Genomic DNA, 14,212 nt, shown 5'->3' with positions numbered 1-14,212 from the left:
GTAGCACCCAGCAATGGTCAACAGGTGCAAATAGCAGTCTCATAATATTTTATCAGCAGTATTTAAACAGCTCCAACAGTGGCACAGGCGAGCAGGCGGAGACACCAACAAGTGACATCATCTCAGTAGAAGCAGTTCCATCAGTGGCACTCAGCAATGTTGAACAGGTGCAGACAGCAGCAAGTGACATTATCTCAGTAGAAGCAGTTCCATCAGTTGCATCCAGTAGTGTTGAACAAGTGCAGACAGCAACAAGTGACATCATTTCAGTAGAAGCAGTTCCAACAGTGGCACCCAGTAATGTTGAACAGGTGCAGACACCAACAAGTGACATCATTTCAGTAGAAGCAGTTCCAACAGTGGCACCCAGCAATGTTGAACAGGTGCAGACAGCAACAAGTAACATTATCTCAGTAGAAGCAGTTCCATCAGTGGCACCCATCAATGTTGAACAGGTGCAGGTAACAGTCCATAATATTCACTATCACTAATTAGACAGTTCATCAGTGTTCATCAGCAGTAACTAAGCATTTCCAAGTGGCACCCATAAATGTTGAACAGGTGCAAGCACGAACAACAGTTTGAATGCACACACAAGTGCTTTTACCAAATTATTATCAATGCTCGTACACTAAACATACAAATTATAATAAACACACAAATGATATCAGATAATTGTCATATTAACTATTACAAATACACAAATACCAGTAAACCTATAATATTTATGGGTGTCAGTGCAAGCCACAACAAACAAGTAAAATAATATATAGGAGGTAGGTCGGTACCAATTATTTGGGATTAGGAAAGGAAAACAAACAAAACACACTCACTCATCTTTCGTCCACATTTAAGTACTACTGTGTAATTGAATAGTGTAACTGTGTAAATGCAATTCTGTCAAAATTTGATGTTCAACATGTGTATCAAGTAGTAGTGGTAACAGTGTATAACAGTCAATAATAGTTAGTCAACGTCATAGTCATCATGTCAAGACCAATGTTTGCCAAGCCAGATCAAAATGTACGGTTGCTGAACAACTGTCAGTGTGCCAAGATATGCAAATACTTCCTCTCTCCAAAAAAAAAAGTATACACTGCTTACTGATTTAACAAGGTGTGTGTGTAGACAATCTTCCTTCTACTTGAGTGTTCTAGTCTGCCATCTTCATCCTCCTTGTTCCATATAAACCAACAAAAAAAATATGCTCCTCACTTACTTTACCTCTTATCCACCAAAACTCCAATAATCATCAGCATCACATAATCTTAATACTTCAATAATACCTCTTACGTCGATACATATAAACCTTATCATCAATACCATTTACCTTACCTCTTGTCTACCAAAACTTCAATAATCATCAACTTCACACAATCTCAATACCTCAATATTTACCTTACCTCTTGTCCACCAAAACTCCAATAATCATCAACTTCACACTATCTCAATACTTCAATAATACCTCTTCAATACGTCGATACATATAAGCCTGATCACAAATATCATTTCACTTCCATAACAACTCTTTCCTCTAGTCAGTGTCCTCGAACAAGTACAGATAAAATCCTAGTGCAAACTTCAGTTCATCATCCCATACAATCCGAAGACACAATGTCCACACACAACCTCTGTGTAATCCACCTGACCCAAATCTTCTACTCATTATGAATTATAAAATACATTTTGGTTCCCTTGTCCATCATTAAATAAAAGAAATGCATACATGACCTCTAACAGCCTTTAGTTTGAATGACTTTCAGTAAGTAAGTATGAGTACGGAGTGTGAATGATCGTAATATTTCACAGTGTGTACACCACTTCAAGAATCATGGCAAAACAGAAGCAAACATGTGGAGTATTTCTTGTGTCAAGTGTCACTTGCTATTTCAATTGCTCATGAAGAATGCAGTGTAATAACTGTCAATGGTCTAAACCTAGTGTTGGTATTTCACGTCATTAGCTTCCTTTCTATTAGCATAAATTTATACAGCTTCCATAAAACTTCCAGTTCATGGCAGTTCATTTTCTTATCTTAAAATATAAAGCACTGAGCGTAAGCAAAACATGCAATAGCGAGTAAATATACCAGGAGAGAACAGAATGTCAACAAGTGGACGTAGCACAATCCCTATAACGAGGCTCTGCCGAGCAAACAATCTATAATTAATACCATAGTGTGACCTAAACTCCATGTTCGTACACAGTATATTAGCATTTCTATATACCAAATTAAAGAGTAGTTATGACAACAAAACAGAAATGTGTAAATATGCAATCCCTACGCAAAGCAGCAAATATATATCTTACATAATAAACAGGTCATTAGCATCATATCAGCATAAGCAAATAAATGTTCATATGTAATCTTAATAAGTAAACATGAAGGCGCAAGCAGATAAATCACAAAGTATAACTTACATACATAACCATATCAGCACAACTAATCAGGTGACAATTATAAATTAAATAAATAAGCACAGCAGGCACATAATAAAAAAATATGACATCAGTGAAAAAGCACAGCACCCAAGCGATGCATAATATACATAAGTAACAACCCTGTTCATTAATCAATCATTGTCAAAATCAGTTAACACAAAGTATAAATCACGTAATCGCGAGCAGCAAATTACGTCTAAAGTACGTACGTAAGTGGAAATATGCTACCTGAAAAATAGACTCAATTAATAGTTACCTTTTTAGTTTATTACTTTTCTCTTCGAAATTACATTCTTCCTGAAATTTTCTCGATAGCAAGTCCTCTTAACGTCAGACACACACAGAATTTACCGAAGTTCTTAAATATTTTATACAACTGTATCCTGAAAAAAACTGAACTTTAATAACATAATTTATCAAGTCACTATAGCTTTATACTGAATTTAATCAGAGAAATTAGACTGTGTATTTGTTTACGGCTGTCAGTGCATTCGCACTGAGCGCTCGATCAGCTGTAGGTACTCGTGACGTAGGAAGTAATTGTTTGCGGTCAACGACTGCCTTGTGCGGCGCGCAGACTTGACTGTTGCTTTGAGTATGTACCGCCGCCAGAACACGGCGCGGTATCCTTATATTCTCTGCATGTTTACGTATAACTGTTAATTTCTCAAAAGTATGTCATTCCACAAAAATTTTAACGTTCGATATATGATGTATTCCCTTAGAGCGCCGTGATTTAAGAGTTTCTACTTCGACAGTGTTATCATGAATAATTTTGCGAACTCTATATGGACCGTTATAAAGCAGAAAAAATTTGCGACACACGCCTTTTCCTTTGTGAGACACGCGGTGAGACTTAATTAACACGTTTTGACCAACTGACAAGGTTTTTAAACGACCAGGACGTTTAGCTGATTTCTCTCTTCTAGCAGCCGCAGATGCAATATTTTGTAGAGCCAGGTTGACAACTTCAGAATGCCGCAGTTTCTGTGTAGGCGGAAAAGAAACGATTTCAGAAATGCGATTTGTCGGTGCTTTATTTTTTTAATATCAATATAGGCGGTAAGGAAGTTGAATCATTAGGGAGTTCATTCAGAATGTTTTGAAAAATATGAAGATACTGATCTCACGTTCTGTGATTCTGATGACAATAAAGATGACACAATTTGTTGATTTCCTTCATCCATCTTTCTGAAGTGTTAGATTGAGGGTGAAAAAGTGAAATGAAAATTGGTTTAATCTTACGACGCCGTAGAGTATGAAGCCCAATTTTAGAGCGAAACTGTGATCCATTATCTGATATAACCTTATCAACATGACCCACTTCTTTAATAAAATGTTTGATGAAAGCATTAGATACTGAACAAGCAGTTGCTTTGCGTAAAGGTGTAAAACACACATATTTTAATGTCAATTCCACTGCTACCAAAATGTACGCAAAACCATTAGTAGAACGAACCACTGGACCGAACAAATCGACTACAGCCATGTCCTTTAATTTCGCTGGAATGATAGGAAACAACGGTGCTCTGTGAGAAATAGTTGGCGGCTTAGCCTTTTGACAAAATTTGCATTTGGCAAGAACAAATCGAATACGTTTTTCCATATTACTGAAGTAGCAATTTTCTCGTAATTTATGAAAGCATTTTCTGGGACCAAAGTGTGCACAACTGAAATGTGTATACCAAATCAATTTATTAACCCACTCATCAGGACTGCAAACTAACCAAACAGAGTTGTCAACCGATTTTCGTTTAAAAAGGATATCATTGCGAACTAAATAATACTGTCTAATCGCTACGCTTTCCTTTCTCTTCCACTTCTCCTTCCAGACTGGATCCTTGTTTTGCTCCTTAGCGATGTCCTGGAGCGAAGACGAAATAAAATTTTCAAACGCAACACCTTGAATATACATCAAACAATAATTGTTTTCTTTGCAGTCCTCCTCAGCACTTTGTTTCAAACCCATAGTTGCACGTGATAAAGCATCAGCAATAATATTTGAAGAACCTTGTATGAAAACAATACTAAAGTCAAATTCCTGTAGTTACAGCGCCCATCGTGACAACCTTCCATGTGTTAATTTGTTGACATAAGAAATTCCGGAGCTCGATGATCGGTGTAAACCTTAGTATGTCTGCCATACAAAAAGATGCGAAATTTTGTGAAAGCCCATACAACAGCCAAAGCTTCAAGTTCCGTAATCGAATAATTCTTTTCTGATTTAGAGAGAACACGGCTTCCAAATGCAATAGTTTTATGTACTACAACGCCGTTTTCTTCTATCTCTTGAAATAAGTGTGCACCTAGGCCTTTGCATGATGAGTCCGTCGCCAAACAAAAATCTTTAGATAAATCCGGATGTGAAAGAAGTGGAGCAGCAACTAAACCATCACGAAGTTGTTCAAATTCTGATTTAGCTTCCTCATCCCAACACCAATTAGAATTATTTCCAGATAGTTCACATAAACGAGGTGTGGTCAAATTGTCCAATCTAACAAAGCGTCTAAGAAAATTACAGACACCAAGGAAACTACTAACATCACGTTTTGTAGTAGGAACAGCATAATTACGAGTAGCGTCTAGTTTTCTGGATCAGGAAGAATACCTTCTGTAGAAATAATATGACCAAGAAATTTCACCTGAGAACGACCAAATTCAGATTTTTCTAAGTTCACTGTAATGCCAACTCTTGCAAAAATACGTAATAATGAATCCAAAATTTTTTATGCTCACTCCAAGAACGTTTAGCAACAAGAATATCGTCAACATATGAAGTAATATTGTCACGAAGATAAACAGGTAAAATTTCGTTTAAACTATGAATGAATGCTGCTGAAGATACAGTAAGTCCAAACGGTAATTTCTGAAATCACTTTTGGGTAAAATAGTCATATCTGGTTATTCTTTACCGACTCCTTTTCTAGATAGATTGACAGTTGAAGAGTTGTTTTGATAGATAGAAAGAATAGTAAAAGAGTAGGCAGCAGTGCAGAAAACTAAAAGGGAAATAGCACGACTACATGACGGGGCCCTGTGTAATCCACGGCACATATTCACTTAGTGTAGTGAATTCCCTGAGGACTTAAATAGCCACACATAATTCCAATTTGTGACCTAGTGGCCAATTTGGTGGAAGTGCGTACATAAAGTGATCTAACCATGAACATGGATGTATGTCATTCTTAGAATTGCGAAAGATCTTAAATTTCCGAAGAGTTAAAAAGTGTTTATAGTCAAAGTTTTCGCCTCGTGGCGACAAAGACCTACCGCGTCTGTCCCAGTCCGAATGTCGATTATTGTCAAGTTCGCGCGCCTGGCGCTCTCTTGTTGCATCTCGTAATTGAAATAAATTATTTTCTTCAAAACCCGCTGCTATCTGTGATTCTAAATTTCTTCTACTGTCTTTTCCTGCGATTTCGCTTTCAATTTGTTTGACTCGCTTTCGTAACGCCTCAAATTCCCTTTTAACGCGTTCATTAAATTTTCCCTGATTTTCAACATGTTTATGTTCTGGTACTCTTCGGTTTCTGCAAACGGCAATGGAGCTGTATCATCTGAATCTCTGTCCCCATTTAAACTAAGACTTGTCAATTTATCTGAAATCTCCTCAACTCTTTCCCATAAGTCACCTATTTGTTCTTTCTGTTTATTTACGTCTTCCGTAAGTGTCGCGACTCGGGTTTCAGTATTGACACATTTAGTAGTTAACTGTTCATATTGTTGTGTTAGGTTATTTATTCTTTCATTTGGCACGGATTCCTAGATTCTTTCAAATATTTCTTCCTTATCGTGTGCACGTTGTAAATTTAACTCTGAAAATTTTTGTACTATCACGCGATCTCTTTCTTCCTGTTCTCTATTTGTTCCTTTTGTCTAATTTCTATTGAAATTAATCTATTATTGTGATAATTCCAAATCGGTTGTACTTCTTCTCTAATTTCTTTCTTTAATTCATCTTTCATGTTTTTGAAGCATGTCCCTATTCGTGAGTCTAACCGTGTTTCCATTGTTCCCATATCAGTTTTAATTGTTCCTATTTGTGAGTCTAACCGTGTTGCCAATGTTCCCATCTCTGTTTTTATTTCAGATCTTAACTGTGTTTCCATTGTTCCCATACCAGTTTTAATTGTTCCTATTTGTGAGTCTAACCGTGTTGCCAATGTTCCCATCTGTGATCCCAAATTCAATATAGCACCCATCAACTGCTCCATATTAACTGGTTCAAAATTCTTTTCGCCCCTAACATTTCCCGTAAAACTAACTTCCTTCGTCATAGCTGTAAATCTATCTGTGTTCGATACTATTTCAGAATCTTCTATCGTTAATCTCATATTCTGAAAATTTTCCGATTGTGAACAATTTTGAATTGGTTCCGGACTATTTTCCGTGCTTATTAAATTATTTTCTACTTCATTATTCATCATACTGTTCTCCTGTGTTGGCGAGTTCGCCATGTTAACAATTTCGTCATTCTGACTATCCATCATTTTTGCCTTTTTCATCGATCGCGTAATCATTTACAAAATATACAAAACTCGTCACTATGCGAAAATTACACACAATATAACACTTTATCACCAACAATACCATTCACACGAAATGCTTCCCGACAAACACGATTAACGAACAATTGAAATCTTCATAATTGCACAAAATGTTCAAACCCGTATACGAGACATCAAAAATTAAATTCTGCAAAAATACCATTAGAAGAATGACAAGACAACTACAAATGTTCAATTACCAAATCTACACATGCAATATAGACTACAATTACTAAACTACAAATTACTACAACAATACTACTGTCTGCTATTTATACTGTCAAAAGAATTCCAAGGTACGATCCGAAGCAGCGGTTGCCACGTGCGTGTGAGCTTAATTATAAAATGAAAATATAATTTTAGTAGCTGTGTGTCCGGTTACGAAGTCTCGTAACCGGTTGGCCCTGAGTAGTATTAGTACGCAATCTGACTGCATAAATTAACAATAAAGAATGAAAGGAAATTTCCGTTAACACAAATGATTAATTAAGTCCCCTGCAATTATAAAAGCTACGAAACAACAAAGCACAAGTGTAACTGTTCTGTGTGTGGTTCAACGTACATGTATCTGGCACGGTTCTTCCTCAATACGACGAGATATTTTAAACACCATTTACAATGAACTAACTGAAAAACCAGAAATACTATAATTGCACATAGAAACCAGAATTACAGTCTAATACATGAACACGAGCCAGATGCTTTGTTGACTGAACCTGTGACCATGAGGCATTGTTAGTTAGGAAGTTTAAAATAAAAATATTTTGTTAGCTCCATATACAGGGTGTTACAAAAAGGTACGGCCAAACTTTCAGGAAACATTTCTCACACACAAAGAAAGAAAATATGTTATGTGGACATGAGACCGGAAACGCTTACTTTCCATGTTAGAGCTCATTTTATTACTTCTCTTCAAATCACATTAATCATGGAATGGAAACACACAGCAACAGAACGGTACAGCGTGACTTCAAACGCTTTGTTACAGGAAATGTTCAAAATGTCCTCCGTTAGCGAGGATACATGCGTCCACCCTCCGTCGCATGGAATCCCTGATGCGCTTATGCTGTCCTGGAGAATGGCGTATTGTATCACAGCCGTCCACAATACGAGCACGAAGAGTCTCTACATTTGGTACCGGGGTTGCGTAGGCAAGAGCTTTCAAATGCCCCCATAAATGGAAGTCAAGAGGGTTGAGGTCAGGAGAGCGTGGAGGCCATGGAATTGATCCGCCTCTACCAATCCATCGGTCACCGAATCTGTTGTTGAGAAGCGTACGAACACTTCGACTGAAATGTGCAGGAGCTCCATCGTGCATGAACCACATGTTGTGTCGTACTTGTTCTAGCAGCACAGGTAGAGTATCCCGTATGAAATCATGATAACGTGCTCCATTGAGCGTAGGTGGACGAAACTAAAATGAGCTCTAACATGGAAAGTAAGCGGTTCCGGACACATGTCCACGTAACATCTTTTCTTTATTTGTGTGTGAGGAATGTTTCCTGAAAGTTTGGCGGTACCTTTTTGTAACACCCTGTATATTGACGAAAAATACTCTGTGATCATTGCAACATCTTCCATCTATACATTACACCAACCGAACAGCATCTACTCTCTCGCCCAGCAGTACAATAACTGCACACGACATGCTCTCAACTAGTACAGCTCTCGACATCCTCTCAACAAGCACTTCCCACGGCAACCTCTGAACTACAACTGCGAGTGGAGGCGCAATCTCTGGCGCTGTGACTCAGTGTAGCCACCTTTCAAGGCTAGATTTAGAACTAATAGTTCATAGCAGCCTAAAGAGGAACGACCACATAAAAGTAACTGTAGGACAAGCAGATGCCAGCCTGAGATTTGTTGGAAGAATCTTAAGAAAATGTGGTTCACCCACGAAATAAGCGGCTTACAGAACTCTTGTTCGACGATTCTTGAGAATTTTTCATCAGTCTAGTGCCCTTACCAAGCAGGAGACAGAGAAAACCCAACGATGAGCGACGAGTTTCGCTACGGGATCCCCTACAGACATGCTCAGCTAACTTCAGTGGGAATTGTTTCAGGAGATTCGTTGTGTATTACTACGCGAGATACAGTTCAAATTACGAAGCGTACGTCATAGAAGGGCCGGGTAACAATCTACGTTCTCCCACGTGTGCTTCGCTAAAAGGCCGCGACTACAAAAGTCAGAGCTCTTACGGAAGTTCACCGACAGCCGTTCTTGCCGCGCCACTTACGAATGGATCAAGGCAGGGGCAGGCTATAATGGTACCAGACGTCCGTCCTCCACACTCCGTCAGGTGGCTTGCAGACTGCATATCTACACGTAGATGTACGTGTAGATGTAGATGGACTACCAGTAAAACAGACTCTCGCAATATGCATCTACACTCTGAAATAAAAAACACGACGCACCGCAAAGGATGATCCGAATGGGACGCAAATCGGTAGATGTGATGTACATGTACAGACAAAGAAATGTTCACAATTTCAGAAAAATTGGATGATTTATTCAAGAATATAAGGCCAGGATGGATTGCCATGGAAGGCAACAAAACTAAATACCGTCGGCGTACCACTGCGCTGTAAGGGTGCCACAGTTGGTAGTCAAACAGGTCCTGCTATGAAATGAAATGGCACCCCTGACAAGATAATTATACTTCATTCAGTTCGATTCCAGGCCAAATGTGGCCGACACCACTGTAAACGGGCTTGTTGATGTACAGAGGTCAATCACAGTCGGCACAAGGGGCCCGGGAGCTCACGTCCCCTTCTGTGAGCCGCCTATTAATGGTACTGGTCGTCACTGAAGCATCATTAGCAGGTCGGTTCTGTGATAACGATGAATGCTGGGCTCTGAGTGCCTCTCTGACGATTGCTCGGCCCTCACGTTCTGTCGTCTCCATAGGTCGACCGCTTCCTTCTCGACGCTGTGGTCGGACATGGTTCACCCATTCAAATGGTTCAAATGGCTCTGAGCACTATGGGACTCAACTGCTGAGGTCATTAGTCCCCTAGAACTTACAACTAGTTAAACCTAACTAACCTAAGGACATCACAAACATCCATGCCCGAGGCAGGATTCGAATCTGCGACCGTAGCGGTCTTGCGGTTCCAGACTGCAGCGCCTTTAACCGCACGGCCACTTCGGCCGGCGTTCACCCATTCCTGCCAACATCGTCCAATAGTGACATCGCTCTTATTCAAACGTCGAGCGACTCGTCCATTACTACAACCGGTGTCCTCTCCCAAATTCTGACATCTGCGTGTACTGTTCATCCGCCTGCTTGCAAGGCACAGTTACTATACAGCTGATTACGCGAAATGAAATTCGCAAAATACTTTATGCACTGGTACCGACGTGCCCCCTGTTTACTATCCTGCAAGGTGAACTTACCCACCATCTACATCTACACCATACTCCACAAGCCACCTAACTATGCGTGGCGGAGGGTACTTTTTCTACCACTAACTGAGCCCTCTAACCCTGTTCCACTCCCGAATAGTGCGTGGGAAGAATGATTGTCGGTAAGTCTCTGTACTGGCTCTAATTTCTAATTTTCTCCTCATGGTCATTACGCGAGACGTATGTAGTTGGAAGTAATATATTGTGCCACTATTCCCGGAGAGTGCTCTCTCGAAATTCCAATAGTAAATCTCTCCGTGATGCACAATGCCTCTCTTGTAACGTCTGCCAGTGGAGTTTGATGAGCATGTCCGTAACGCTCTCTCGCCAGCTAAACGATACCGTGACGAAACGCGCAGCTCTCCGTTGGATCTTCTCTATCTCTTCTGTTAGTCCTATGTGGCAGAGTGAACAATACTCCAGATGAACAATACTCAATATGAATAATACTCAAGAATGTGTCGAATAAGCACCTTATAAACCACTTCCTTCATGGATGAGTTACATTTCCTTAAGATTTTTTCTGTGAATCTGAGTATGGCATCTGCTTTTTCCACTATTTGTTTTATATGGTCATTCCACTTAAGGTCGCCCCGGATAGCTACGTCTAGATATTTTATGGCAGACGCTGTCTCAGCTGTTTGTCATCAATAGTGTAGATGTACAGTAGTGGATTTCTTTTCCTATGTGTGACCAATATGTTACATTTATTTACGTTCATGGTCAACTGCACCATTCATCAGTTCTCTTGGGGTCATTCTGCAAATCGTTACTATCTTCTGGCGTTGCTGCTTTGGTACAGACAACCGCGTCATCTGCGAATAGCCTTAAACAGCATCCGATGCTTTCTACTAGACCATTTATATATATTGTAAACAGTAACGGTTCTATCACACGTCCCTGGGGTACACCGGAAATTACTTTTACATTTGTCGAGTTTTTTTTTTCTTGTAAGGACATTATTTGTACATGAAGCCAAAACGCTGCTTTTATTTTCATTGGCTGTAGGCCTATTTCGGCTCAAAGGCCATTTTCAAGCACTCTGCAACATATAGAACAGTATTTAGATCATATATCTGTGAGTTTACGTAATAAATAATTATTTTGTGCATTTGGCGTACTTCCATATTACGTCGTTGACGCTCTTGCTGTCAGATATCTTACTTGGTGCGTTTTTAAGGAAAACATAGGCGCAATTATGAATTACTCGGTAAGTAATGTCTCAGAAGAGGAATTTTTGTTTGTTGGCCAGTATCGTTAACCTTGTTAACATTTTGTAAGTTTGACAGCTTCGAGTTATGTCAGAGATGTTACATGGTTACAGATTTGTTTTTATAAATCTGTGGAGTTGTGTGATAGTAAAATCTTTGCAGCTGTATATTGGAGTTCGTTTTGTGAAATTATCCGTGGTCAATAATTTCAATAAAATTATCAAAATACTTTTTATCTTTTAAATCGCTTTTTTCGTTTAAATTTTTTTCTGGATATTTTCGGGTGTGTATATAGATTTCTATCTCTTCCAGAAAGTTCAGTATTGGGCCTGGTCTATGTTGTGATTTTCAGTTTTTCCATGGTTAAATAATGTAGATGGGTTTGTGTCACTGTTTCTGGTATGTTCTCCGTATCTAATTTGAAAATTTCTGCCTGTTTGGCCTACATAGAATTTTCCGCAGTCGTTACAATTACTTTTGTATATGCCAGGGTATGAATGCACTGGCAGTTTCGTATTTCCGGAGTTAATTTGTGTCTTTAGGTTGTGTGCAGTGCGGTATGCAAATCTAAGTGTGGTCTTATTTAGTAAAGGGTTAAGTTTGTTCGATGTATTGCCTTCATATGTTTGTGGTATGTATGTTATTTTTTGTTTCGTTGGTATCTCTCTACTTAATTTTATGTCGCTGTGAATCTTAGTGTGAAACGGTTTGTTGTGTTTATTGTAGGTTTTGTTGACTATGTTTAGATTGAAGTTGTTTTGTTGTGCTATGTATCGGAGGATTTCTAGCTCTTTTTGTATTGCAGATTGTTGTAACGGTAGGTTTTTCAGTCTGCTTGACACTTTCGTCGATTTTGTTTCGTTAAGAGCGACGTGTTGAATTCTCCCTGCAAGGAAGGCCTGAGGCAGGCAGAGGTGGCCGAGCGGTTCTAGGCGCTACAGTCTGGAACCGCGCGATCGCTACGGTCGCATGTTCGAATCCTGCCTCCGGCATGGATGTTTGTGATGTCCTTAGATTATTTTTTTCCCTGAACGGCAGTGCGGGTCGGGGTCAAATGCTTTCCTGAAGTCAAGGAACATAGCATCTACCTGATTGTCATTGTCTACGGCATTGTGGATTTCATGGATGAACAGAGCGAGCTGAGTTTCGCATGCTGTTTGCGGAATGATTTTAAAGCGGAGATTTTGCTTCTCCAAGAACGTCATAATTCGTGAGTATAAAACATGTTTCATAATTCTACAATAGATTGACGTCAACGATATAGGTCTATAATTGTGTGCATCTGTCCTATGGTCCTTTTTAAAAACGGAAATGACCTGCGCTTTCTTCCAGTCCCTAGGTACCCTTCATTGTTCAAGCGATCTATGATACATTACTGCTAGAAGGGAAGCAAGTTCTTTCTCATAATCTTTATAGAATCTTATAGGTATCTCATTTGGTCCTGACGCCTTTCTACTACTGAGCGATTGTAGTTGTTTCTCTATTCCACGATCAGTTATTTCATTATCTGCCATTTTGACGTTTGTATCGTGTTACGATCTTCCGCAGTGAAACAATTTTGGAAGACCGAATTCAGTATTTCGGACTTCTCGCTGTCATTTTCCGTTTCGGTGCCAGTACGGTCAGTGAGTGAATGAACTGATAATTTTGATTTTACATACGACCAAACCCTCTTAAGGTGTTTACTCAGGTCGGTTGACAAAGCTTTACTTCCAAAGTCATTGAACGCATCACTCATTTCTCTCTTTACGCTCATTTTCGTTTCGTTCAGCTTTTGTTTGTCAACCAGGTTTTTACTTCTCTTGAATCTGAGGTGAAGTCATCTCTGTTTACGAAGCATTTCTCTAACATGACTATTATACCATGGCGTGTCTTTCCGATCCCTTCAGACCTTACTCGGAACATATGTCTAGGCCATACTGGACGATTCCTTTGAACTTTTCCGTTTGTTTTCCACATCTTCATCGTTATCACCGAATATTTGATGCTGACTGCTCAGATACACTGATATTTGTATCGTGTCACTCTTTCTAAGTAAAAATATCTTCCTACCTTTCTTAACATTCTTTGTGAGACCCGTTGTCACAGGTGTTATCAGAGCCTTATGATCACTGATATCTTCCTCTACGTTAACTGACTCGATAAGTTCAGGTCTGTTTGTTGCCAGGAGGTCTAAGACGTTACCCTCACGACTTGGTTCTCCAACTGTCTGTTCAAAGTAGTTTTCGGGCAAGACGTCCAGAACAATGTCACACTAATTTCTGTCTCTGTCTCCAGCGTCGCACCATCATCCATCGGCCGCCAAAGTTTATAATTTTACATTTCCCATCATGGTTTGTTTATTTCTTTTGTCTTAGAGTGTCTCTTGGAGTACTGTAGTTCGTTTTTCACTGACGCTAAAATGTCACTCCCTCAGATGCAATGGCTTCGCATGCCATTACAAAATGTCACAAATGAAACTGGGAACACCTGATGGTAAATCTTTCACCTCTAAATACGCATCTTCTTCTTTTTTCTGTGCCTTATTCGCGCATCTACGAGGCTTCTGCACCGTTAGGAACTGATTTAGCACAGTTTATTGAAGGGGAAGATGTATACTCCAACTG

This window comes from Schistocerca cancellata, chromosome 6 (assembly GCF_023864275.1).
Source record: "Schistocerca cancellata isolate TAMUIC-IGC-003103 chromosome 6, iqSchCanc2.1, whole genome shotgun sequence".
Taxonomy (NCBI): domain Eukaryota; kingdom Metazoa; phylum Arthropoda; class Insecta; order Orthoptera; family Acrididae; genus Schistocerca; species Schistocerca cancellata.
Note: the sequence above shows the minus strand (reverse complement) of the source record.